We start from the raw sequence: 25,185 nt of genomic DNA, 5'->3' as shown, positions 1-25,185 counted from the left end.
CAAATCTTCTCCACTTGTCGAAATAACAGTGTCTGGTGTTTGGTTTACGAGCCCCCTTGAGAATATCCATACGCCGTTGTGGCAGATTAAGGTGTCTGAACTCTATGACCTCAGGAGCCAAGCTGTCAGGTTCATTGAGTGTGGTTGAGGGTGAATTGTTATTCCCCTGTGGGTGAATTGTTATTCCCCTGTGTTGGGTCAATAGGCTGGTCTGACACAGGAGTTTGATGGGATCGCACATCGCCAGTTTGCACAGATGTGGACACCATGGCCGTCTTGCTCACATGGGAGCAACTAGGATCATTGTCATTTGTTCCCTGTGAATCTTGTTCACTACCTAGCTCATTAAGGGAGTTGGGGGAAAAAGCGTAAGCAAATTTCCCTGACCAGTTCATTCATAGGGCGTTCCCCTTGGAGCCTGGTTGGGGGAACGTGGACGCAAAGTCTGGGCATTGCTTGTTTTCTCCTGTAGCAAACAAGTCTAGCGTGGGGTAACCCCACTGGGAGAAGATGTGGTCTACTACACTTGAGTCTAGTTCACATTTCATGTTAGGGGTAGGGGATCTCTGTCACGACCCTCGCCCAAAACCCCCTCTGGCAAACCCATTGGCCAGGTGGAGTCAGGACTCGGGCCTCTAGAGCCTGGCATCCTCTTCAAAAGCCCTCATGGGGCCAGTTCCGGCGCCTATAGTGCCAGGCTCATACACCATGAACAACAATGTGCTTGGGAACTACTTAATTGTATTGTCAGCCAACATGGAGGCATCCACACAGCTTGGGTCCCTAAGAACCAAGCTATGCGGTCTAGTTTTTTGGGTGTGGCAGGCCTGGAACTACTTTCCCTGGTACTACTTTCCCTGGGCTATATAAACCACACCCTGACTGCGGAACATGCTTCGTGTTACTTTGCAGCTTGCAACGTGACGCTCACCGTGTCCAGCTATTCCCTCGAACCTCGGAGAAGCAGAACCTGCAAGGAGACAAAAGTAACATCATTAGCAGCAGCATCTTACCTGCAGTCTTCATCTTTAAACACTCGCAGCTACTGAGAACAGCTTCCTCGAATCTGTACGCATCCCGGACAGAACGACCTGAAAGAGGAAGATAGAGACAACATTAAAGAAAGCTGTAGAGACATTTACAAATTACGAACTGCTCAAAAGGCTTACCTGGCTGGTCGCCTCTCGGCTGGCACGACTCTGTACATTCCACTTGCGCTGAAGAACACCGCAACCTACAAGGAAGGAAAACATAGGTTAGCAAAGGCAAGACTTTGCAGCGCTGCGCATAGCGCTTACCGCATCATAGCGCTCTTAATGCACCATCATTTACCAGCGGAGCTCAACCAAGCCAGTTCGTCGCGCTGAAGCTCCGCATACCTAAGGGAGGAAAAAGAGACATTTTAAACAAAGAAAGGCATGCAGGATAGCAACAAAAATAAAGAACAGCAATAAGACTTACCTGAAAAATATCAAACGGGCTGGCGTCAGTGAAGTAACTGGACCGCACTCGCCCATGAAAGACAACGCACCCCTGCAAAGAAGGCAGGACAGAGAGCTCGCCTAATTCTACCACAAGGTGAGGAGAGGGCGCCAGAGGGACTGAAAGCATACGGGGGTGGAGGGAGGATACTTACCCCAGTCGGTCAGTCTTGAACACAGTCCTCCTGTATTTTCAGGCAGAACCTTCCACGCAGACCACATCAGGGCAAAGCTGAGAAGCATACCAGCGAGTAACCCGGCTGGGTGGAGTCCCTGTGGATACCAGGTGAGCGTAACAATCTCTGCTCAGAGAGTCTGCTAGAGTGTTGAGTACCCCTGGAACGTGTTGGGATGATCGAACATCCAACGTTTGAGGGCCCACCTCCATATTTTCTGTGCCAGCTTGGACAGACTTGGAGAGTGTGTGCCCTCCTGGTTGTTTGTATAGAACATTGCAGTGGTGCTGACTGTTAAGATCTGAACCTTCTGGTTCGTCAACTGCACTTCGAATGCTTGAAGTGCTTTGAATACTGCTAGTAGTTCCAGCAGGTTGATGTGGCTCTGTGACGTGATGTGAGTCCACAGACCATGTGCTGTGTGGTGAAGGTAATAAGCTCCCCACCCGGAGAGTGATGCGTCTGTTGTAACGATCGCTTGCGCCTCCGGATCGTGGAGGGTTATCCCTTTAACAGATTTTCCTTTGTCCACCAGCGTAGGTTTTGAACTAGTGTTGGTGAAACGACCACTAGATCATCCCACTGACTGCTTGACTTTCGCCAACAACTCCTGCATGGGGCACATGCGCAGGCGTGTGTGGGAGATCAGGTATATGCACAACGCCATCATGCCTGGTAAACACATTGCTTTGCGTATGCTTATCTGGTGACCGGCTTGATACCGAGGCATTTGCTGAAGCATGTTTTGAACTCTTTCCATGGATGGAAAGGCCAAGCCTGCTTTTGGGTCTAAGACAGCTCCTAGGAACTGTTTTGTTGTGTTTGGTACAAGACTTCACTTTTTCTCGTTTATAGAGAAACCCAATTGGAAAAGAAGGTTTATGGTTCTTTGCGTGTTTAGTTTGCAAAGATGGGGCAATTCCCCTGTGATCAGCCAGTCGTCCAGGTAGAGATACAGTGGGATTGTCAACCTAGGCAGCTTTGCTGCCACCACTGCCAGTACCTTGGTGAATACCCTTGGAGCAGATGCTATTCCGAAGGGTAGTACCTGGAATTGGAAGTGCTGGTTTGCTCTCTTGATTCGCAAGTTTTCTGTCCGCTGGGAACATTGAAATCTGAAAATAGGCACCTTTCATATACAGTCTCCCCACTTTAGCAGGGGGATTACCTCCTGTAGCGTTGTCATGTAGAATTTCTGTCGCTTTACATAAGTGTTTGCAGGGCGTAAGTCTAACACTGGGCGCATTGATAGATCTTTTTTTGGCACAAGGAAGTAGGTTGAATAAAAACCCTTGTTTACCTCGTTAGATGACACAATCTCTATGGCGTCCTTGAGAAGCAGTGTGTTGACTTTTTCAAGAAGGATGAGCTGTTCTTCCTTTGTTGTCTTTCTCTGGCGTGGGGGATGGTTTGATGGTCTTTGGATGAGCTCTACACAATAACCTTGCGCTACTGTTGATAGCACCCACTTGTCTGTGGTTATTCCCTCTCATGCGTGGGTGAAGAGTAAAATACGTCCCCCTGCTGGGGTGGCATGGGAGGGGACCTGTAGCGGGCTGTCATTGCTTGGGAGGTGTTCCTCCACCTCTAGATGTGGAGGATCTTCTCCGGCAGCGTGATCTGCGCTGGCCTCTTTGGTAGCCTTGTGAGGCTTGACCCTGTTGTTCCATGAAGAATTTTGACGCTGTCTGTAATCAGAGCCTTGTGGGAAATTTTGGCCACGAAAATGACAAAAATGGTTTCCACCTCTCTGGCGGTTTATTTATCAATGGCCCAGAGACTTCAAGGTGTCATATTCCTCTTTGGCAGACTTCAAGGCGTCCTCCACTGCTTTACCGAATAAGACTGAAGGTTCCACTGGCATGTTAAGTAACATAGCCTGGGTCTCAAGCTTAAAGCCAGATTGGCGTAGCCAAGCGTGGCGCTTGATTATAGTCCCCTCAGCGATAATCCTGCCCGCATTATCTGCAGCATCAAGGTTATTTTAAAGGATGGAGCTGGAAGTTGCCTTGCCATCAGCCCCCACCAGGGCTAGTTGTGATTTTAAAGGTTCAGGAGCAGAAGTTATTAAGGTAGTTATTTCATCCCATTTGTGGCAATTATAACTTGCCAACAGTGTTGAATTGTTGGTGATTCTGGTCTGGAAAGCGCTGAAGTCGCAACTATCCTCCCCATAGTACAGAGCTTCTTGCTCTCCTTGTCTTGTCTGGGGTGCCTCTGAAGAGGCTACTGGTGTCCCTGCCCTTTTACAGGTCGTTGTCACAACGAGCAAATCTGGCTTAAACTGGCCCCTGCTATAAAGCGGGTCAGATGGTGCTGGGTGGAAAATGTTCTCCACTTGCGGGTTAACTGCCCTAGTCTGGTTAGTTGTCTCCAGTGAAGGTAGGATCCTCCTATGGACAGATTGTACAATTGAGATGAACTGGGTGGCAGCCTTCTTGTCTTCCAAAATATCCTCCACAAAGTCTTTGTCTAGCTGCGTTTCTTGTGTCTGGATAACAAAGTGTTCAGCCGCTTTGATTAACATATCATTATGGAGGGGCTAATTATCCTCTGCCTAATCGGCCACTGGGGAGTCCTGTTCAATTGGTGAGGCCAGAATATACACCTATGCCTTTTCATCATCACCATCATAATAATGATCAGATTGCTGGTAGTCCTCATTATCACCTTCGGTGTCTGTATGGATGTCATACAGGTCACCTAGTACTGGTTGGACTGGTAGTGAGTTTAGCTGGGGGCTGGGAGTCGGAAGCCAGAGGCTGGGAGCTTGAAGGCTGAGAAGTAGGAGGTGTAACCTTAAAGTTTTGATAAGCCTGAGGGTTTTTTTCAAAGAAATTGGCAAAAAATGTCATTCTTCTCATGACCTGGTCTTTGTCTTACGCAGTCCATTGGGCTAAACGGGGAATGACACCAGGGTACTGAGGGGTAGGGACTTGTTCTAAGGGTGTAGGAAGGCCCTGGGGTGTGGGTGGGCTCTTGGTCTGTAAGGCTTCAGCCAAAGAACCCTCCTCTTGTGGGTCAGAGAATGTTTCTCAAGTGGGTGTAGATTTGTCCTTATGAGACTTATCTTTATTATTAGAACTCTTGAAGGAGTGTTTCTTGGAGTGAGTAGCCCTTAGGAGGCTCTCAGGGATATGGTTTTTGACTAGGCATGATAAACCAGTCTTTTTCGACCCTACTGCCATTTTCGACGTACGATGTCGACTTTCGGTAGTGGGACGGACCTCCGCCTCATCAGCCGACGTTCGGCCAATGGAGTTTTAGGTACGCCGTCTTTGGATTTCCGGGGCCTGTCATGGGGCGATCGGGACCTTGAGTGCCCAGAGGACAGGGATTTTTTGTAGACCTCCTCCCTGGCGACGTACTTGGGTGTTTTGTCGACGACGTACTCATCACCCCGGGATTTGTGTTTAGTGGCGGGGGTAGTGGAAGTGCTTTTGCCGCCGGGTGTCATACCTGTACCAGAGTCGCCAGCCTGTCTCTTGGGGTCAGAGGTCTGCACTTGGGAACTTTGCTGTTCTCAGCCGCCCTCGCCATCCGAAAAGACAGTGACGCTGCCATCACTGGAAGCTCCCTCCACGTCAATGGCGGCCTCGGCCTGCATTGCGTGCTTGGCCCAGCGATTGGTTCTTCAGTCTTTAAGTGTCTTAGGTTTGAGGAGCTTGCAGGCTCTATAATGCCCCTCGTCGTGGTCGCAGTGCAGACACTAGTTACACACACAGTGTTTGTCTATGCACTGGAATTTTTTTATTTACGTGGGGCAGCATTTAAATGGTGTTCTATCCATGTTTGGGAAAGGGAGCCAGGCGAGAAAGGGAATGGTTGGGAAAAAACATACTACAATGACCACCTCCCCCACTCTCTCTACTGTAAGGGCCTAGGCCCGGTCGCCTTCAAAGGCCGAAAGGGTCATTTGAATTGAATCTTGAATTCGTCCGACAGCTGTCTTTTCCACCGCGTCGATGAATTTGTCGAAGTCGGAAGGAAAAGGACAGAAAGAGTAATCTATTTTGAATTTATCATAGGCAAATGGTGTTACCCGAAATTGAAATCCGCGATAAGCATCCACTCACGATGGCGGAAAGAAACAATCTGAGGGATCTCGACGCATGAAGGATCATGGGTACAGTGGATGTCACTAGGGATAGTATTACTGACACGCCATGTCGACATCCCTTTTCGAGTTTCAAAAACAACTGTAATACTCTCCAGCTTCCACTAGATGTCGGCCTATGCGTAGCATGTGATCTAAGATTCCACAAGCCTCAGAAGAACAAGTTACTTTCTTACCTGGCAACGTTCTTTCGATGGGATGGTCCGACGACGTATTCCATATCTATGACAGGTAATCACCACAGCTGTGCTGCTTTGGAAAATTTTCAGCGTCTACGTCCTGCTTCGATGACGTTGATACGCTGTCCTCGAGGGCCTCCGTTGAGCCGATGTCAACGGATGTTATAAGTAGGATGCACGACGCCCGTAGCCTCAGTTGTAGTTTTTTTCCCCCCAGAACCTGTGGCACCAATCTTCTGCCAGTATGACCACAGAAAACCTTATGGAAACGTAAGCTGCAATCGCATAAGAAATTCTGTAGCAGGGCAGGTAGGGAGGGAGCGATATGGAATACGTCATCGGACATCCCATCGAAAGAAGGTTGCCAGGTAAGAAAGTAACTTGTTCTTCGAGGGGATTGTGTCCTCCGACGTATTCCATATCTATGACAGACTCCCAAAGCAGTACCAAAGTATGGAGGAGGGAAAAGAATTTTGAATACAGAAATTTAGAATGCCCAATTAAATTGCAGAGTAAAGGACCACCTTGCCAAAGGCCAGATCCTGCCCATGGATAGAATCTAGGGAGTAGTGTCTTACAAAAGTATGGACCGAAGCCCATGTGGCTGCTACACAGATGTTACGAATAGGAACACCCCTCTGCAGGTCAGTAGAGGCAGCCATACCCCTAGAAGAATAGCCCCGTAAGCCTACCGGAGGGTCCTTACCCGCCAAGCAGTAACATTCAGAAATTGCCAAGATAATCCAGCTAGACAAAGTCTGCTTATTAACAGCTTGTCCCAAACACCTTCCAGCGTATCGGATAAAGAGCTGATCGTCCACTCTGCCCAGGCGTGAAACATAGAAACTTAAAGCTCTCCTAGGATCCAACCTATGGAGCCTCTCCTCTTCCTTAACAGGATGCGGAGGAGGATAAAATGCCGGAAGAATGGCCTTCTGGCTTAAATGAAATTCCGACACAGCTGTCATGAGCACTGTTTCCAAGGAGTCAGGACAAGCCCAACATCCCCGGAAGCAGGCTCACAACCCCCGCCCCTGGTCCCAACCGACCCCTATCGGGGCCCTCTGGACCATGTCCTGGCGCCGTTGGCGCCAGGCTCATAAGAATCACTGGTCCCGGCGCCAGAGGTGCCGGGCTCATACTTTGGGTAAAGGTGCTTGGGTGGATTTACCTGTAGCAGACCATGCTGCATACTCACCTTCACAAGTCCTGGCAACATGAAGCTCCAGCCTTCTGCTGGGTGGGACTATTTTTCCAATCTGGAACTACTTTCTTACCTGGGTGGGGCTGGCATCACTCCTTGACTCTGGAACACAGGAACTCTTTTTCTCTTGGGCGAGGCTGAGGAGGAAGACACCTAATCACCTCAACACTATTTAAACCACACCCGATTGGAAGAATGTGCTTCGCGTTATTCTGCATCTGCAGCAGGACGCTCACCGAGTCAGCTCCAGTCTTCTAGTGATATCTTCTGCTCCAGCCTGTGAAAACAAGTCAGATCTTCATTTACCATCCAGGGATCCAGTCTCCGGCCGCACCTGTCAGCAAAGGAAGATCAGGTTAGCAAAGGGCAACGTTTTAGCAGCCGCGCTTACTTACCTGAATCCACAGCATCTCCCGAATCCCGTGGCCTCTACCTGCAAGACAAAGAACTCCGGTTAGTTCAAAAAAAGGGGAAATTGGACACAATTATATTTTCACTTACCGGAGCTGTGCGCTCCTCGCCATCTCCTCTTCTGCTGCATCTCCGCACCTGCAAATCAAGAAAAAGACATTAAGAGGTGCGAATAAACCTGTCAGCAAGCATATTACTTACGTGCTCCTCCACGTGCATGGACCTTCATACTTACGTGCATCCGTATGCTCAGCATATAGCATTTCGGCACCTTAGAAACAAAGGCAAAGACTTCATTAAAAGGTGCTCTCGAACTTTACAAACCGACCAGCATCCGCTTGTGCAGAAAACGACGGCATCGCTTCTTCAGCAGCTTTAAACCCTCTGAGGCTACAAGAGACTTAAAGCAATCCCAGTGAAGTAAATGGAACCCAGCGCCCCTGCATCAGTCGCAGGATGGAGAGCCCAGCATTTACATATCTAAGGTGAGAGCTCATTCAGACTTTGGGCGGCCTCAGGGAAAAAACGAATAAGGAGGAGAAGTCCAACCAACAACCAACCATTAATCTCTTTTTCTTCCGCCTGCAGACACCTTACTCTACAAGTCAGACATTCCATAAGAGGAGGTCCGGTCCAGAGAACCATCTGAGTCCTGCGCTTCTCAATTGAAGACACAGTAACTGTCCAGCCAGGATCTGCGCCTCCGTGGGAACCAGGTGAGCGTTACAGAACGCGAAGCCATCCAATAACTTCCTACCCAGGCGCAATGGAAACCTCAGACACTGACCAACTAGCCCAGCTATTAGGGGAATTAAGAGCAGAGGTACATGCAGCCCGCCAGGAAACGAATGCCCTGAGGAGAGAATTGATTGTATCAAAAGAACGAACTGATGATCTTGCCAGACAGTTGTTACAATCACAAGCGGGGCAAACCCCTTTGCCTACAGGAGGGAGCTACATTCCTGCAGCCTCGGCCAGTCCGGTACAAATCAATCTACCCGGAAACGTGCCTTTGGCTCTGCCCGAACGCTTCTCTGGTGATCCTAAAAGGTTTGCGGCTTTCATCAACCAGTGCCGATTGCACTTTCTGTGTAGACCAGCTGCTTTTCCGACGGACCAGACTAAGGTAGCCTTTGTGCTTTCGTATCTTAGCGGCAGTGCTGCTGATTGGTCGGTCCCTCTAGTAGCACAGGATGATCCGATTCTTCACGATTTCCAAGCCTTCCAGACCAGCATGGAAAGACTGTTTGCAAGACATTCCCAGGGCCAGGCCTTGGATAACGAACTCCTTTCCCTACGGCAAGGCAATCAGGATCTCCTGTCTTATATTGCGTCATTTAATAGGCTAGTAGTTGAAACCAGATGGCCCGAGGACAAGAGGATCACGCTGTTCCACAGAGGTCTGCGGGGAGAACTCAAAGATGTTCTAACCCAGGTAGTGAATCCTCCTCAGGATTGCTCTGAATACATCGATTTAGTGGTCCAATTGGATCACAGATTGCAAAACAGGAAGGCAGACCGCTCCAGGTTCGAAACTCGAGTGTTCTCCAAACCACAGATTTCCACCAAGGGAGCTGAAGCCGTAGAACCTATGCAAATAGGGGTCATGAAGGGCCCTTTAACCCAGAAAGAACGCGACAGGAGAAGACAGTTGCAGTTATGCCCCTATTGTGGAAATTCAGGACATTTCCTTCGAGAATGCCCAGTGAAACCTACAAAGAAGACAGTGGAAGCTTCTGATAAAAATACCGAAAGGCCCGAGCCGGGAAACGACCTCGCCCGACAAGTGTAGAGGTCCGCTTGCCAAGCGTTAAAACCAGTTCTTTGACCTCGCATTTCATAGTCTCAATGGTCCTCATGAATCCAGAGCAACCGGATTGTTTGCATGCTATTAAAGCATACATTGATAGCAGAGCAATCGGTAATTATGTAGACCACGAAATGGCTTCCAGGATGAACCTACCCCTCTGTCCTAAGGCAATAAAAGACGTTATTACCACAGTGGATGGTACGGAAATAGCTTCTGGACCAGTGACCCATACCACCACGGAAGTGACGTTATTAAGTCAAGATGGACGTTGTGAGGTGATCATGTTCGATGTGATCAAGGCTCCTCAATTCCAAGTAATATTGGGGATTCCCTGGTTGGAAAAACACAATCCTCAAATTGATTGGCGAGCAAAGAAAATACGGTTTCCAGAGTGTGCCCCCACTTGTTATCCTTGACCCAGTATTGGACTAGCAGCGACAACGTCCGGAAGTCCGCAACTGCCTATGGAGTATCAGGAATTCCAAGCCGTCTTTCAGAAGGAGCAGGCCAATACTCTACCTCCCCACAGGTCGTACGACTGTCAGATAGACCTGATACCCGGATCCACTCCCCCCTGTAGTAGAATTTATGCCCTTACCGAGCCTGAGAATCTTCATTTGCAACAGTATCTGGACTAGTACCTAGCCAACGGATTCATCCGTCCTTCAAAGTCTCCAGTATCCTCAGCTCTGTTCTTCGTGCCGAAAAAAGAAGGGGACCTTAGGACCTGTATAGATTATCGTGCCCTGAACCAAATCACGGTAAAGAATAGGTATCCCTTACCTCTAATTCCGGAACTCCTTGACCAAGTTAAAAGCGCCTGTATATACACAAAGCTAGATCTTCGGGGAGCGTACCACTTGGTACGGATCAAAGAAGGCGACGAATGGAAGACGGCCTTTTGCACCAAGTATGGACTATTTGAATACCAAATGATGCCCTTTGGTCTTTGCAATGCTCCGGCCGCCTTCCAGTACTTCATGAATGACGTTCTTAGAGAACTTATAGACGTTTGTGTAGTCGTCTACATTGATGACATCCTTGTCTACTCATCTTCTGAAGCAGATCATCAGAAACACGTCAGAGCTGTTCTTCAAAGGCTTCGCCAACATAAACTTTTTGCCAAGCTTGAAAAGTGTGTTTTTCATGTCACCGAGGTCGAATTTTTAGGTTTCATTTTGACACCCAACGGGGTCCACATGGACTCGAGGAAAGTTGACGCTATCATCAAGTGGCCATCACCAACTTCTGTGAAGGGAGTCCAAAGCATGTTAGGTTTCGCCAACTTTTACCGCAGGTTTATCCCGGAATTTTCACAAATAGTTCAGCCCATTACGGCTCTTTTAAAAAAGAATAAACGTTTCGAGTGGACAGCAGAGGCAGAACAGGCCTTTCAGGAGTTAAAAGACAAATTTATCTCAGCTCCTATATTAAAACACCCGCGCCCGGACCTTCCTTATATCGTTGAGACCGACGCCTCCAGCTTGGCAATGGGGGCAGTTTTATCACAAAGGGATCCAGAAACTAACCAATTACACCCTGTGGCATTCTGGTCCCGCAAGTTCTCGGCGCCCGAAATCAACTACACCATCACTGATAAAGAACTTCTAGCTATTAAGTCCGCCTTCAAGGCCTGGCGGCACTACCTCCTTGGAGCCAAACACACAGTCACAGTAATCACCGATCATCGCAACTTACAGTATTTGAAGACCGCTAAAGCTCAATCCTCCACACAACTTCGCTGGGCTCTGTTTTTTGCCGAATTTGACTTTGTAATCACTTATCGTCCAGGCAACAAGAATGGCAAAGCAGATGCCCTTTCCCGGATTGGAATGGAGGAACACATGGTCAATCCTGAACCCTTACCTATAATTCCCGAACAAAGAATCCTGGGCCTGGTCTCCTCGCAATCCATCGAAGATATCGAAGCAAAGGCCAAACAACTTGTGACTCCTTCAGATCTACAGAATTGGCAACAGAAAGGAAAGGACTTCACCGTGACTAGGGATTTGCTTTATTTTCAAGGACGACTATACTTACCTGGTACTGATTTACCAAGACAGGTAATCTCTTGCTACCATGATTCTTTAATGGAGGGACATCCTGGCATTGCCAAAACCTCAGAAGATCAAGAGACACTTCTGGTGGCCGTCATGGAGAAAGGACATCAAGGACTTTGTAATGTCTTGTGGGGTGTGCGCCCAAAACAAAAGTCAGAAAGAAAAACCAGCAGGCCTCTTACACCCACTAGACATCCCGCCACACCCCTGGCATACCCTTTCCATGGACTTCATTACTGATTTACCCTCATGCTCCGGATACAACACCATTTTAGTAATCGTGGATTTGTTTTCTAAAATGGCCCACTTCATCCCACTGAAGGGCTTACCCTCAGCTTCAGTCCTGGCCCGAGAATTCCTCGAAAACATTGTTCGGTTACATGGTTTCCCTTCAATTTTGATCTCAGATAGGGGAAGCCAGTTTATCTCACACTTTTGGCGAAATTGCTGTCGTCTAGCTCAAATTGATGTGAGACTTTCAACCAGCCATCACCCCAGACCGACGGGAAAACCGAGAGGACAAATCAAACTCTGGAACAATATTTACGGTGCATGCTGCAACAGTCGGAAAGTAATTGGAAAGACATCCTTTGGATCGCCGAATATGCCTACAACAATTCGATCCATTCAGGAACCGGAAAAAGTCCCTTTTACCTCTTATACGGGATTCACCCTCGAACCTCCAATCTTGATCCACCTCAGGATCTCGGAACACCTGCCGTAGATCATCTACACACTGCTATCACTCAAGCTTTCAAGGAAGCCACGACCCATCTTCAACTAGCCAAAGAACAGTATAAAAAGGGAGCAGACCGACATCGAAGGGAGGCCCCCCAATACCGGGTTGGAGACCTAGTTTGGTTATCCACTAAACATTTAACTCTTAAAGGACCTCGCACCTTCAATCCAAAATATCTGGGACCATATCCTGTCACCGCCATAATAAATCCAGTGGCTGTGAAGTTGGGCTTGCCGTCCCACATGAAAATACATCCAGTTTTCCATGTATCTCTACTAAAACCAATGCAGCCTGGAACCCGATTGACTAAAGCTCCAGAACCCATTCAAGTTAATGGAGAACTCGAATTTGAGGTCAAAAACTTCCTGGACTCCAAGATCATCAAGTCCAAGCTATACTATCTGATTGACTGGAAGGGCTACAGGCCCCAAGACCGATCATGGGAACCCTCTGAATACGTCCACGCACCTCGCCTAATCAAAAGATTCCACCAAACTTTTCCCGACAAACCAAAACCCCCGGGGGAGACAATTTTGGGAGGGGCCTTGAGGGGGGGGTGCTGTCATGAGCACTGTTTCCAAGGAGTCAGGACAAGCCCAACATCCCCGGAAGCAGGCTCACAACCCCCGCCCCTGGTCCCAACCGACCCCTATCGGGGCCCTCTGGACCATGTCCTGGCGCCGTTGCCGCCAGGCTCATAAGAATCACTGGTCCCGGCGCCAGAGGTGCCGGGCTCATACTTTGGGTAAAGGTGCTTGGGTGGACTTACCTGTAGCAGACCATGCTGCATACTCACCTTCACAAGTCCTGGCAAAATGAAGCTCCAGCCTTCTGCTGGGTGGGACTATTTTTCCAATCTGGAACTACTTTCTTACCTGGGTGGGGCTGGCATCACTCCTTGACTCTGGAACACAGGAACTCTTTTTCTCTTGGGCGAGGCTGAGGAGGAAGACACCTAATCACCTCAACACTATTTAAACCACACCCGATTGGAAGAACGTGCTTCGCGTTATTCTGCATCTGCAGCAGGACGCTCACCTAGTCAGCTCCAGTCTTCTAGTGATATCTTCTGCTCCAGCCTGTGAAGACAAGTCAGATCTTCACTTACCATCCAGGGATCCAGTCTCCGGCCGCACCTGTCAGCAAAGGAACATCAGGTTAGCAAAGGTCAACGTTTTAGCAGCCGCGCTTACTTACCTGAATCCACGGCATCTCCCGAATCCCGTGGCCTCTACCTGCAAGACAAAGAACTCCGGTTAGTTCAAAAAAAGGGGAAATTGGACACAATTATATTTTCACTTACAGGAGCTGTGCGCTCCTCGCCATCTCCTCTTCTGCTGCATCTCCGCACCTGCAAATCAAGAAAAAGACATTAAGAGGTGCGAATAAACCTGTCAGCAAGCATATTACTTACGTGCTCCTCCACGTGCACGGACCTTCATACTTACGTGCATCCGTATGCTCAGCATATAGCATTTCGGCACCTAAGAAACAAAGGCAAAGACTTCATTAAAAGGTGCTCTCGAACTTTACAAACCGACCAGCTTCCGCTCGTGCAGAAAACGACGGCATCGCTTCTTCAGCAGCTATAAACCCTCTGAGGCTACAAGAGACTTAAAGCAATCCCAGTGAAGTAACTGGAACCCAGCGCCCCTGCATCAGTCGCAGGATGGAGAGCCCAGCATTTACATATCTAAGGTGAGAGCTCATTCAGACTTTGGGCGGTCTCAGGGAAAAAACAAATAAGGAGGAGAAGTCCAACCAACAACCAGCCATTAATCCCTTTTTCTTCCGCCTGCAGACACCTTACTCTACAAGTCAGACATTCCATAAGAGGAGGTCCGGTCCAGAGAACCATCCGAGTCCTGCGCTTCTCAATTGAAGACACGGTAACTGTCCAGCCAGGATCTGCGCCTCCGTGGGAACCAGGTGAGCGTTACAACAAGTTTTGGAAGAAAGGAAGGACAAACCCTAAGGACAACCGTGTCCTTATGAAACACCATGAAGGGTGGCTTAACAGAAAGTGCCTGCAACTCACTCACTCTGCGAGTGGAAGTAACCGCAACTAAAAATACAGTTTTAAGGGTTAACAAGGACAAGAATGTAAAGGCTCAAATGGAGCACCCATTAGGAATTTTAGAACAAGGTTCAAATCCCAACCGGGCACCTAGAAAGGTGATGGTGGAAACACATTAGTGAGCCCTTTCAGAAACTGAGAAATTAAAAGGAATTTTGAAATAAGAACACTCCTCAGACGAGCGCTTAAATGTAGACAGCGCCGCCAGGTAAACTTTAATGGTACCCACTTGCAGGCCCTTGTAGGCTAAAGAAAACAAAAAAGACAGAACCAAAGGAATGTCACATGAAAAAGGATCCACATTCTTAACCTTGCACCAGTCGCAGAACTTTCTCCAACGGCAATTGTACAGGGACTTTGTTGCAGGCCGTCTGGCCGATAGCAACACCTCCATCTCGTCTTCAGGGAGCTCCCAATCCTTATACTACAACCTTACAGAAGCCAAGCGTGAAGGTTGAGGGATCTGAACTCTGGATGGAGAACCAGACACCCCCCTCCCGTGAGAGCAGATCGTCTCGGTAGGGAAGACAGCGTGGAGGGCAGATGGACAAGTCGAGAAGGTCCAGGTACCACGTTCTCCTGGCCATTGCCGAAGCAATGAGGATCACCTGGGAACCGAACCTCTGTAACCTCCGCAGCACTTGCGGGATGACGGGGACTGGAGGAAACGCGTACAGCAGTGGGAAGGACCACCCCACCACGAATGGGTCGTCCCCTAAGGCTCCTCTTGGAGGAAATTCCTGCGAGCAGAACCTTTCGCACTTCCGGTTGACACTGGAGGCGAAGAGATCGACTTGTGGGGTCCCCCAAAGGGCGAAGATCTCCAGGAGAATCTCCTGAGCCAGCTCCCACTCGTGAGAGATTACGCTCTGCCTGCTCAGAGCATCCGCCGTTTCATTTTCATCTCCGGACAGATGAACTGCCGAGATCGAAATTTCCTTCTGGATGGCCCAGACCCAGAGCTGAATCGCCTCCCCACCCTTTTTGTTGAGGTAGCGCATGGCCACTGTGTTGTCCGTCAGAATCAGGACAGTCTTCCCTCGCACAGTCGGCAGAAAAGCCTTCAGGGCAAGCCTGACGGCCCTCAGCTCCAACAGATTGATATGGAGTTTGGACTCCGACGGAGACCAACGACCTCTGACTGTCAACTCGTTGCCATGAGCTCCCCATCCTGTGAGGTATGCGTCCATCACGATTGTCACCTCTGGCCAGGGTAGCCAAAATGGAGCGCCCTTCATCAGATTGCCTTTGACGGCCAACCACAGAAGGTCCTGGGCGACCGAGGGAGGAACCTGAACGGGATCCAACAGCCTGCCGGAGGACTGTGACCACTGCATCTTGAGAGCCCATTGCAGAGATCTCACCCGCATCCTGGGCTGTGGCAGCAGAAGAATGCACATGAAAATAAGCGTCCTTGAGGTCTAGAGACACCAACCATTCCTGAAAGTGAAGGATCTGGAGGACTTGAGAGAGAGTAGCCATCTTGAACTTGTCCTTCCTGAGGAACTTGTTCAAACCACGCAAGTCCATGATGGGTCTCAATCCCACGTCTTTCTTCTAAATCAAAACATAAGGGGAATGCCATCCCTTGTTCCTCTCACCTACAGGCACCAGTTCTATGGCGCCTTTCTCCAGCAGGGATTTGATATCCTGGGCAAGGAGCGGATCCGGACTCTTCAAAGAGAGATTCCCTGGTGGATTGTCATGAGGCCTCTGCTGGAAAGGAAGACAGTAGCCGTGGGCTATGATCTCCAGAACCCATACATCTGAAGTAATGGCACGCCGTTCTACAAGATGCTGCTCCAGCCTTACCCCAACCGGCGAACCATGGGACATGGCCTCATGACTGAGCTGAAGCGGCTGTGGCAGTGCCTGAGGGTAAAGAGGCAAATGCCCGAGCGGCTCTGGCACCTTGAGTACCTTGTTTTCCACCTCTGGCACTCCTACGGTGGCCCCTTTGACTTGCAGACCCTCTCGATCTACCAAAGGAAGAGTAGTATCGAAAGGAACCTCCCCTCCATTGCTGTCCCCTAGGACGAAAAGTTGGATGTTGGCAAACTGCAGCGCTCAACGACTTCGCTGCAGCTTTGGAGTCTGCAACCTCTCAAGGCTCTCGTCAGCCTTGCTGACAAAAAGATGTTCACCATCAAAGGGCATGTTGAGAAGCCGGGCTTGCACATCAGGAGCAAACCCCGACTTCCGCAACCACGCAAATCTGCGCATTACGGTGCTCGCCGCCATAGACCGGCTGACACAATCTGCCATGTCCAGACTCGATTGAACGGATCTACACATGACATCCTTGCCATCCTGAACAAGAGCAAGAAAGACATCCCGTTTCCTCCCCTTCGGGAATATGTTCAGCCGCCAAAGAGACAATTCCACAGAGTGTGAGTGAAACGAGCTAAGGCACACACAGAGTTGACTGCCTGTAAAGCCATACCCCCTAAAGAAAATACTTTCTTCGCCCATCCATCAAAACATTTGTTGTCCCTATCAGGAGGGATGGTAGAAATATAGTCAAGAGACTGGAATAAATCCCTGGATGAGGGCACGTGTTTGGACTTGGCCAGAGCCTTCCTCAGGGTTTCCACCGGTCTCTGGGGCACCTCTGAGAAATCCTCATCGAAGGGCGTCGAGCGTGGCGCTGATGGCTTCAACACAGGCCTCGAGGGCGGAGCCCCTAGCGTGTCCTTCGACGGTCTTGGCATCGAAGGAGTCGACGTCTTCTTCGAAGACCTCACCGGCTCCGGCGGTCTTGATGGCATCGAGGACCGGGACCCGGAGCGGGCATGGCTAGAGCGATCCACCTTGTCCGACCGGGACCTCGAAGGTTCCCTGTGATCGCGACGACCACTCGAGCCCGAAGGCATGCAAACAGTGTCTCTAGCATGTTCCCTGCCGGCGTCTTTCGATGGTGCGGACGGAACGGAGCACTGCGATTGAAAAATCGCCATCATCTCCTTGTGAAATGAATCCCATTCCGGTGACATTGGCTCGACAGAGGCCCTCGAGGACAGCGTATCGACGTCATCGACACAGACGCCGAAAATTTTCCGAAGCAGCACTGCTGTGGTAATTACCTGTCATAGATATGGAATACGTCGGAGGACCCAATCCCCTCGAAATATATATATTTTCTAGGTAGATAAAAAACGCAAATAAAATATATTTTGGTGGGTGAAAAGGATGAATATAAGTAAGTTTGTTCAATGAGAATATAAAAAATAAATGTGTGGGGTCTGTGACGAATCGAGGGAATTCACCCCTTCCTATGGGTATGAGGTAATATTATCAGGTAATATTATCCCCACCAATAACATCGCCATATATATGGTCGTGGGGCAAGGCCATAGGCGATATTATTAGTGGGGATAAATTATGGGGCAATTAGGACCGGGGGTTGCGCAGGGAACCGACGCGCCATTAAACAAATGATGGGGGTTGCAGGGGTGGCCCCCGCAGGTTCCATGGCTTAACATTGCTGAAACAATATGGTGATTTTTTGTATGCCGATATTGTTGCGGGGATATTAACACATGGAACCTTCCTGTGAGGCTAGGGATGTGAGCCTTCTCCGCAAAACGCTACCTAGGGGTCGAGGCAAGTGGGACCTCACAGCGAGATACTCCCCCTTAGGGGACAAGGACACTTGTTACTGTGAGGAGATACCTACAGTTGTGCACACTATGGCCAACATGACAGGCTCTACAGTACCAGAGGTCTTTGTACCTCAAGAATGGGATGAAGAAAATCCTCAGAGATACCATTGTCTTATTGGAAATGAACATTGTCGTGAAATACAAAGTGCCAAATTTGCCAATTAGGGCTTCAGATGACAGCATTAGCAGCTGAAAGCCAATAGTTTATTCAACGTATGTGCTAAATGCTGAAAAGTAATGTGTGGTAGCGCCTCCATTACGCTTTAGTGAGCTACAAGGAATATGCAGGCCTAGTAGGGGTGGTAGGTCACATTATGCATTGTGCATAGACATGCAGGGCAGAGGCCCCAGTGTAGTAGCTAATAGAGACTTGTATTGGAGTGTTTGGAGCATTATGGCACCTATATAGATAGCTTAGTGTCCATAGCGCTTCAAAGATTGGCTATGAGTGCAGGCCTGGTAGAGCTTGCTCACATGGGGTTAATTGATCTCGGCTTCTCTTAAAATATTCTGTTTCTTGTAGCTGTAGCACTGCATGGCTTCGTAAGCAAATCCTCTTTCCCTGAGAAGGCCTGGTACGGCCTTGCCCACACACTGATAAGACACATTCCAGTGCTTTCGCAGACAGGACTCCAAGGGAGGGGTACGAGCACGAAGCATCTCAGAGAGAGCTGGGTTTTTCCATGAGCAAACCTATATTTTGCACAGGGAAAGTTCTGGAACTGTGCGTCATGTTGATTGACGGCACAAGAGTACAAAAGGTGCACGCACCCAGAACTAGAGGGAGATCGATCCGTGGACTTGGTTCAAGCAAGAGCGAGTGCCCGGAACCTGACGGTCTGTGCGGCACCCTGCAGCGCTGTCATCTGAGCGGAGCTGGCAGCAGTTAGCTTAAGATGACCGGGGTCTCCAGCGCTGATTAATGATACCATCTGAAGGGGCGTAAGACTGTGTTTCTCTAAGTTTTGTGATTGCTCTAATGAGCTTTGTAATCTTCTCTAACTTGAATTCCAAAGTGCTGCTAAATTTACTGTTTATGCTTTTTGTCTAATAAATGCTACATTTATTCTGAAGGTGTTATTTTTCACTAGCATGAGTTCATTGCTCAGCACGATAGGACCTGTAATTTGGGCTGAATTGGGTAATTTTTGCTCTGAAGGGCTGGTCCCTGGGAAGATTTTCCCCTTTTCAAGACAAACATGTCCCTTTAAATCCAAATATGGAAGGCACCGAGATGAGTATGTTAAATAACGTACCCTGGAAAGAGAGAAAAGGAATGCATAAGAGGGCTAGAGAGGGCCCCGCGCAGAGTAAGGTCGAGTGAAGGTTGTAAGGAAGGCATGGTATCAAACAGTAAGACAGACACAAGTGATCACAGTTCAAGGGTGTTTATTGCACTACAAGTGGGTTCAAAAAACGCCTATCTAAGCCTAAATGTAAAGATGGGAGCAAGCGATTACCATCAAATAATAATAACACAGTCCTAGTGGCGTCTTATCAAAATAAAAGGGCCTATACTAATAAACCTATTGCCAATACTTCTAAATACAAAAAGTGTGGGAACTAATGTTATGCAAAAGAAAAGTGTTCAAGAAATGATAGGTCAGGATATTGAAGCCGTTGGCTTCCCTCCACCGCGTTTTCAGCACGGGACAAGGCGGCACACTCAAGCTTAGCACATTCTCTGGCTTCTCTAGCACGAGGATGCAGTTGAAAACTTCAACATCATGGCCTTCTGTGCCAAAGTTTCTATGCCATTCAAAGTCTCTTATTTCAGAGGGCCCGATGCAAAACGACAAAATATTAAAAGTTTCTTTCTTTTCAGGATTCTTAATTACACACCTTCTCTGGTTATTTATTGTTCATCCTAGGTCCCGCTATGCCAGGCTCAGACCCACTTTAACATGAAACCTTCAATTGGTCTCCCTCTGCTGGACTTGGACCAAATTCATGTACTTTTCCAAACTTTCTGTACTTCATCAAAATCGAAGACTTTTCGAATGTGCGCTGGATTTTGCTTGACCCGTCGCAGGACCACTTTGATTCACGTTTATGTGTTCTCGTTCAGTCGGCCTCCATCCGTGGGGCTTGGAACAAACGTATCTACTTTTGTCACTTCTCAGTTGGATACCTTACAAAGACCTTCGTTTGACCATCCATGTGGTGCCGGACCACTCTGAACTTTAAAGCAAGCTACAATATCTTTGACAATCACTCATCAGCAGTTCAACTTCACTTGTGTCTCGTATCCACGCGTTTTAACAATGTTCATTCCAGCACTCGCCCTACAATGTACCTGCTTGCAACCTTGGCTTCAACACAGACCGGTCTTGTATCGGTCTCCGCAACTCACCGGCTTTGTTAACTTCAATGAAGCTGCTTTGTTCTTGGAACCAAGGACGGTTCCACGGCGGCCAGCGGTTCTCCCCGCTCTCTGACACAAAATGCAGGGTTCTTCAGCCTGGTTTCCACGTCTTACGCTTTCCATTTTCAAGGTCTCTGGAAATGAATGGTTCCTTGTCAAAAAGTTCAAGGGAATTTCCCTCCTTGCAATCTCCTTCGGTTTTGCCGACTTTCCTCTCTTGCTCAGCTAACGTCTCGAAACTTCTGTTTCCTCATGTGCTTTGCCCCACTCAGAGTGTGCTCTCGTGCTCCGACTTTTATCCGTGTGGAAAAGTGTAATGGAAGAGATGGTCAGTAATTGCCTGACCTCGCCTGACCAATGTATTGGGACACATCAGGTATACTGCTCAGGTGTTAGTCTGTTTTCTCTCATAGCGGGTTGTCTGCAAGAAAGTGTTCGTGTTGTAAAGGGGGGGGTAGAGTTCCTAAATATCCCACCTGGTATTATGGGGGAAAGGTGTTACAAGGAAGATCTCGAGAATCCCTTATTCAGATAGCCTGGGAAGGGCCGACACTCTCAGACCCCAACGCTAGGGGCAGACGAATGAGAGAGGATCACCTGGATGGGGGAACCCAGGATTGTGCTTAGGGAAATATCCCCAGGTGAGGCGTGGTATTATACCAGGAAAGAAGGAGTGGAGAACGAGATCTCTGAGGCCTTTGTAGGCTGTACTACACCTGCCTCCCTTCCTCCCATTGAATCTCTCCTGCCCAAATCCCATAACACCTCAGTGTATAACAAATGCTCTAGGATCCCAAACCCTGTTGCACCCAGAAACTATCCCTCCCAGACTCCCTGTTTTCTGGTTTCCTACCCAAAATCGTCAAATCGTCCTTCTCCAAGTCCCTCTGCCTATTCTTTTCCAAAGACCCAGTCTACTTTTACAAAACACTACCATTCCCATAATTCCCCCTGTTCATTTCACAATGATAATCCCGGTCATTCCCGTCTGTCTCACAAATCCTATCAATCTCACCCTTTTTTTTCAAAACCCATGGTACGAGGGTTGTAATGCCATATAGCACCTTTTCCCCATCCCACCCTGTAGGGCAATCTGACCCACTAGCCCCTCCTCTTTCCGACACAAACACTATCTTACCTCATGGAAGACAACGGACTAACAAAACTGTCTACCTGACATGTCCCAACCCAAGGGTCAAAGTCAGGAAATTGACCAGAACCTCACACACCTGACGGCCCTTTCCTTTCCCCACAGGGATAAAAGGTGGAGCACTAGTGCACAAGCAGACTGCATGTCACGAGAGCGAAGTCAGTACGGCAGTTCAAGAGGAGGAGAAAGACGGCGTGAACCATGAGGGTGATAGCGAGAGAAACGACTTCGCTGTTTCCAACCAAGACCCGTGAGACCTCTGTGGAAGGAATCATAAGACCCCGAACAATATCCAGCGTGTGTTGCAGCAGATGTCAAAGGTACAAAGGGCCCTCCTCCGCTAATAACCAAGCCGGGGAGAAAAGCTGGTCTCTGTGGTACCAATCTTGACTAAAGAGAGGAGGAAAGCCAAGCGGTTCATCACAGCCGGTGAATCACGGGGAAAGCCGATAAGAAACCGAACTGTGTTGAACCAAAGTAGAAAACGGCTAATTTAACTGTGAAAGTACAAAGAACTGTTGACACAAAGAGGAGGAAAACCAGAAACAGAGGAGTCAGGCACCCTGTGGGTGCTCACTCTGGAAACTCTGCATAATTACCCGATTGTTGAAACTACCATAACCAGAAGGCCTTGGGAAAGGTGAGAAAGGGGTCAAAGTTGTCATACAGAGGTCTAGTAAAATCCTCGATACAGTCGAAAGTCTTTGACCAACAGAAGCTAATGGAGGTGAATCCTGCATCGTAAGAATTGATCAAGGAAATATGCGATTCACAAAGTTGTCAAGAGTGAACTCGAAGGAAGGATGCCAATAAACAGGGGAGTGGGGGGGGCAAAGTCTGAAGTCCTGATATACAGTATGTTGACAAGAGTGAACCCGGCAGAGGGATGCCCACAGTGAAATGGTTAAAAAGACATTAAGGTTTGTGAACGTCACAGATGAAATTGTGTTGAAATACAAGCCACAGTGAACCCGGCAGAGGGAGGCTAGTATTCAAGAGGGGTATGAGCCTGAAAGAGGGGGAATCAAGGCTTGAAACCCCACTGACACATGAATACAACCAAGAAATCTTTTGAAATAAGTCAAATTGAAACTGGTGGAGGGAGGCTAATATTCAAGTTGGGTCCGAGCCAGAAGAGGGGTCCCAGGGGTGCAGAATTGGCACCCATGTACTATAAGAACTGAACTTTTGTTTTGTTATATGGTACACATCAGGCACTTGGAATCAAGATACTGAACCACGGAAGGTCCTGTATCACTAGGAACGTTTTTTTGTACCTGAACACAGAAGAGGGGGATCCAGGGGTGAAATGTCATTGCCTGTCGTGCATAGGGAAAATACATTTTGTTTGTTCTAAGTTTGACACACATCGGCCCTCGGAGGCAAGGGGCTTTTTATAGAAAAGAGACTTAACCACAGAAGGCCCAAATTGCTGAGAGGCTCGTGCTGGGAAAGCTCAACCGTGTGCTGTGCTCCGGAATCCCATCTTGTCCCATGCTCAAAACGTGGGGAAAGGAGACCCCTGGCTACTGCACCCTGACTTAACATTTGTGAACACTTCCTTCTTTCTTATGGACATTATTCCACACTTCTTTTTGTATTTAGCATAAGGATTGGCAATAGGTTTTTCTTAGTATAGGCCCTTTTATTTGACAAGACGCCACCAGGACCGCCTTATTATTATTTGATGGTCGAAGCTTGCTCCCATTTTAGATTGAGGTTTAGATTAGGCGTTTTTCCAACCTACCTATTGTTAGGCAGAAACCTGTGCAGTTCCCTTAGGGACCACTGCAAAAAGTTTAAGACTACAGGAGTTAGCAGTAAACCCAATTGGTAGCAGTCCGCACCACCCAGATTTACCTGGTAGCTGTGGCTGAGCAGTCAGACTTCTCTCAAGAAGAGTTAGGCAGTATACAGAGCATACACAATAGAGCAGGTAAATACAGTAGAACAAGCAAACACTGACCAGATCTTTGGTGTAAAAGATAAATAATTATTTATTTAAAAAAATATCTATAAAAACACACTGGCACTAATATCAAGCAATTTCAAAACACAGTTACTAAAGTATATACACTCCCTTCGCAGAATATTAGACAAGTCTTACGTAAAGCACCACTTATTTTCAGACAGCGGTGAGCGCTTAACGCAGATGGCACTCTAATACTTCGGGTACAAGGGAAAGAAAGGCAGAGCATAAATTGAAACAGATCCCAACACTTTCAAAAGAACACAGCAAGAGAGGAAGGCAGATTAAACCGTGAAGTTAGAGTTTCAGAAAGCCAGACCCGCTTTAAGAGGATCAGAATGAAATGGGTCCAAGGTCACACGGTTGAAAAGTGCAAAATAGTCTCGAAAAGGTTCAGAAAGGAGTTGGCCCAAAAAAAAGGGACCAGTTAGATGGTCAAGAGACCAGCCCAGTCTAGAAGGTTAAGGATTTACTGTCACCTTGTAGCAGTATATAGAAAGGGAGGCCAGGCAGACATAGTACCTTGAAATGGTGAGAACACTCCAGCGGGGGCAGTTGTTCCTGGCAGCGGTTGCGAGTCGGTGCTTCGTCCGGCAGAAGAGAAGATCTCGTCGGGGAGGAAAGCAGAAGGTTGTTGTACTGCCAGGGAAGAAACCAGCTGCAGAGTTTCTCGATTCAAAGGAGCTGTCCTTTTATTCGTGGTTCAGTGGTAATTGGCTATCCTGTTGCCGGAGTGCTTAGCACAGGAAATTCGACCACTAGACGTCCTGGCAGGCGAAAAGGAAAGTGAACTGGTTGTCTCCACCAGCTCAAGGGGAAGAGACTCTCCGGCAAGAAGATCTCCTCTGTCGTCGGGAAGTGGTGAGGCGGTTCAGCAGGGCTCCACCGGTGGTGTCGTCGTTGCAGGTCGGCTCAGCTTCTCCCTCTTCGGATTTTCCGGTCCTGTGGCGATTTCTGAAGTTGCAGTCCCCAAAGCCCTGCTTTTATGCAAGAAACCCCCATTCATTCAGCCTAGCTGTCAATCAAACATGCTAAGTGGTGAGCCGGCCGGCTCACCACTTGGGCCAATCACACAAGAGTGCGACTTGAGTTGCCAAGGCAACTCAGTCCAGGGTGCCTAAACCCCCTCCCACACCCACTCTGGTACCCAGACAGAGTGGCACCACTTTTGGAGGCTTCTGTGGAGAAGCCTGCCAAAAAGTGGAACAAAGGGCTCGACTTGGGTTGGAGGCACAGAAGAGAACACAAACGCCATTTTAGAATCGAGTTCTGGCAAAAATTACCAACCAGTGAATTAATATTAAATAAATAACCCGGCGGTATGTTCGAGGCTATAGGAATTAAATAATTAAAGTTGGTAGCCTCGAACAATGGGAAAATCCCATAGAAATATATTCGCGGTTGAATATAAAAAATTGTATCCACTGCCACCAGCCAAAACTCGACCAGTGGGGACAGAGACGTGCCCCCTCGAATAACAGACCCCGGGGCAATCGAATTGCCCTGACCAGTACGTCCACAATATGATGGTTTGTACAGGTTTCTGTTCATAATTTGGGACTAGTAAAGCCAATGGTGACTTTACATTCCATGGGAGACAGTAGTCAGTCCCAGGGTATGGAGCCTATGGTGGGGTGTCACTATGACACCCCTGTGTCACTGCAATGAAGGTGCTGTGTAACACACATAGTAAAAACACACAAGACCTTATGGAATAAAAGACCCCATAGCCCATAAAACACATTAACAGTCAAAGGAACCCCTCAAATCATGTCCAAGAGTGTG

This window comes from Ambystoma mexicanum, chromosome 14 (assembly GCF_040938575.1).
Source record: "Ambystoma mexicanum isolate Mex_15411 chromosome 14, UKY_AmexF1_1, whole genome shotgun sequence".
In the NCBI taxonomy this organism is placed as follows: domain Eukaryota; kingdom Metazoa; phylum Chordata; class Amphibia; order Caudata; family Ambystomatidae; genus Ambystoma; species Ambystoma mexicanum.
The sequence above is the reverse complement of the archived record's forward strand: the minus strand, read 5'-3'. Positions refer to the sequence as shown.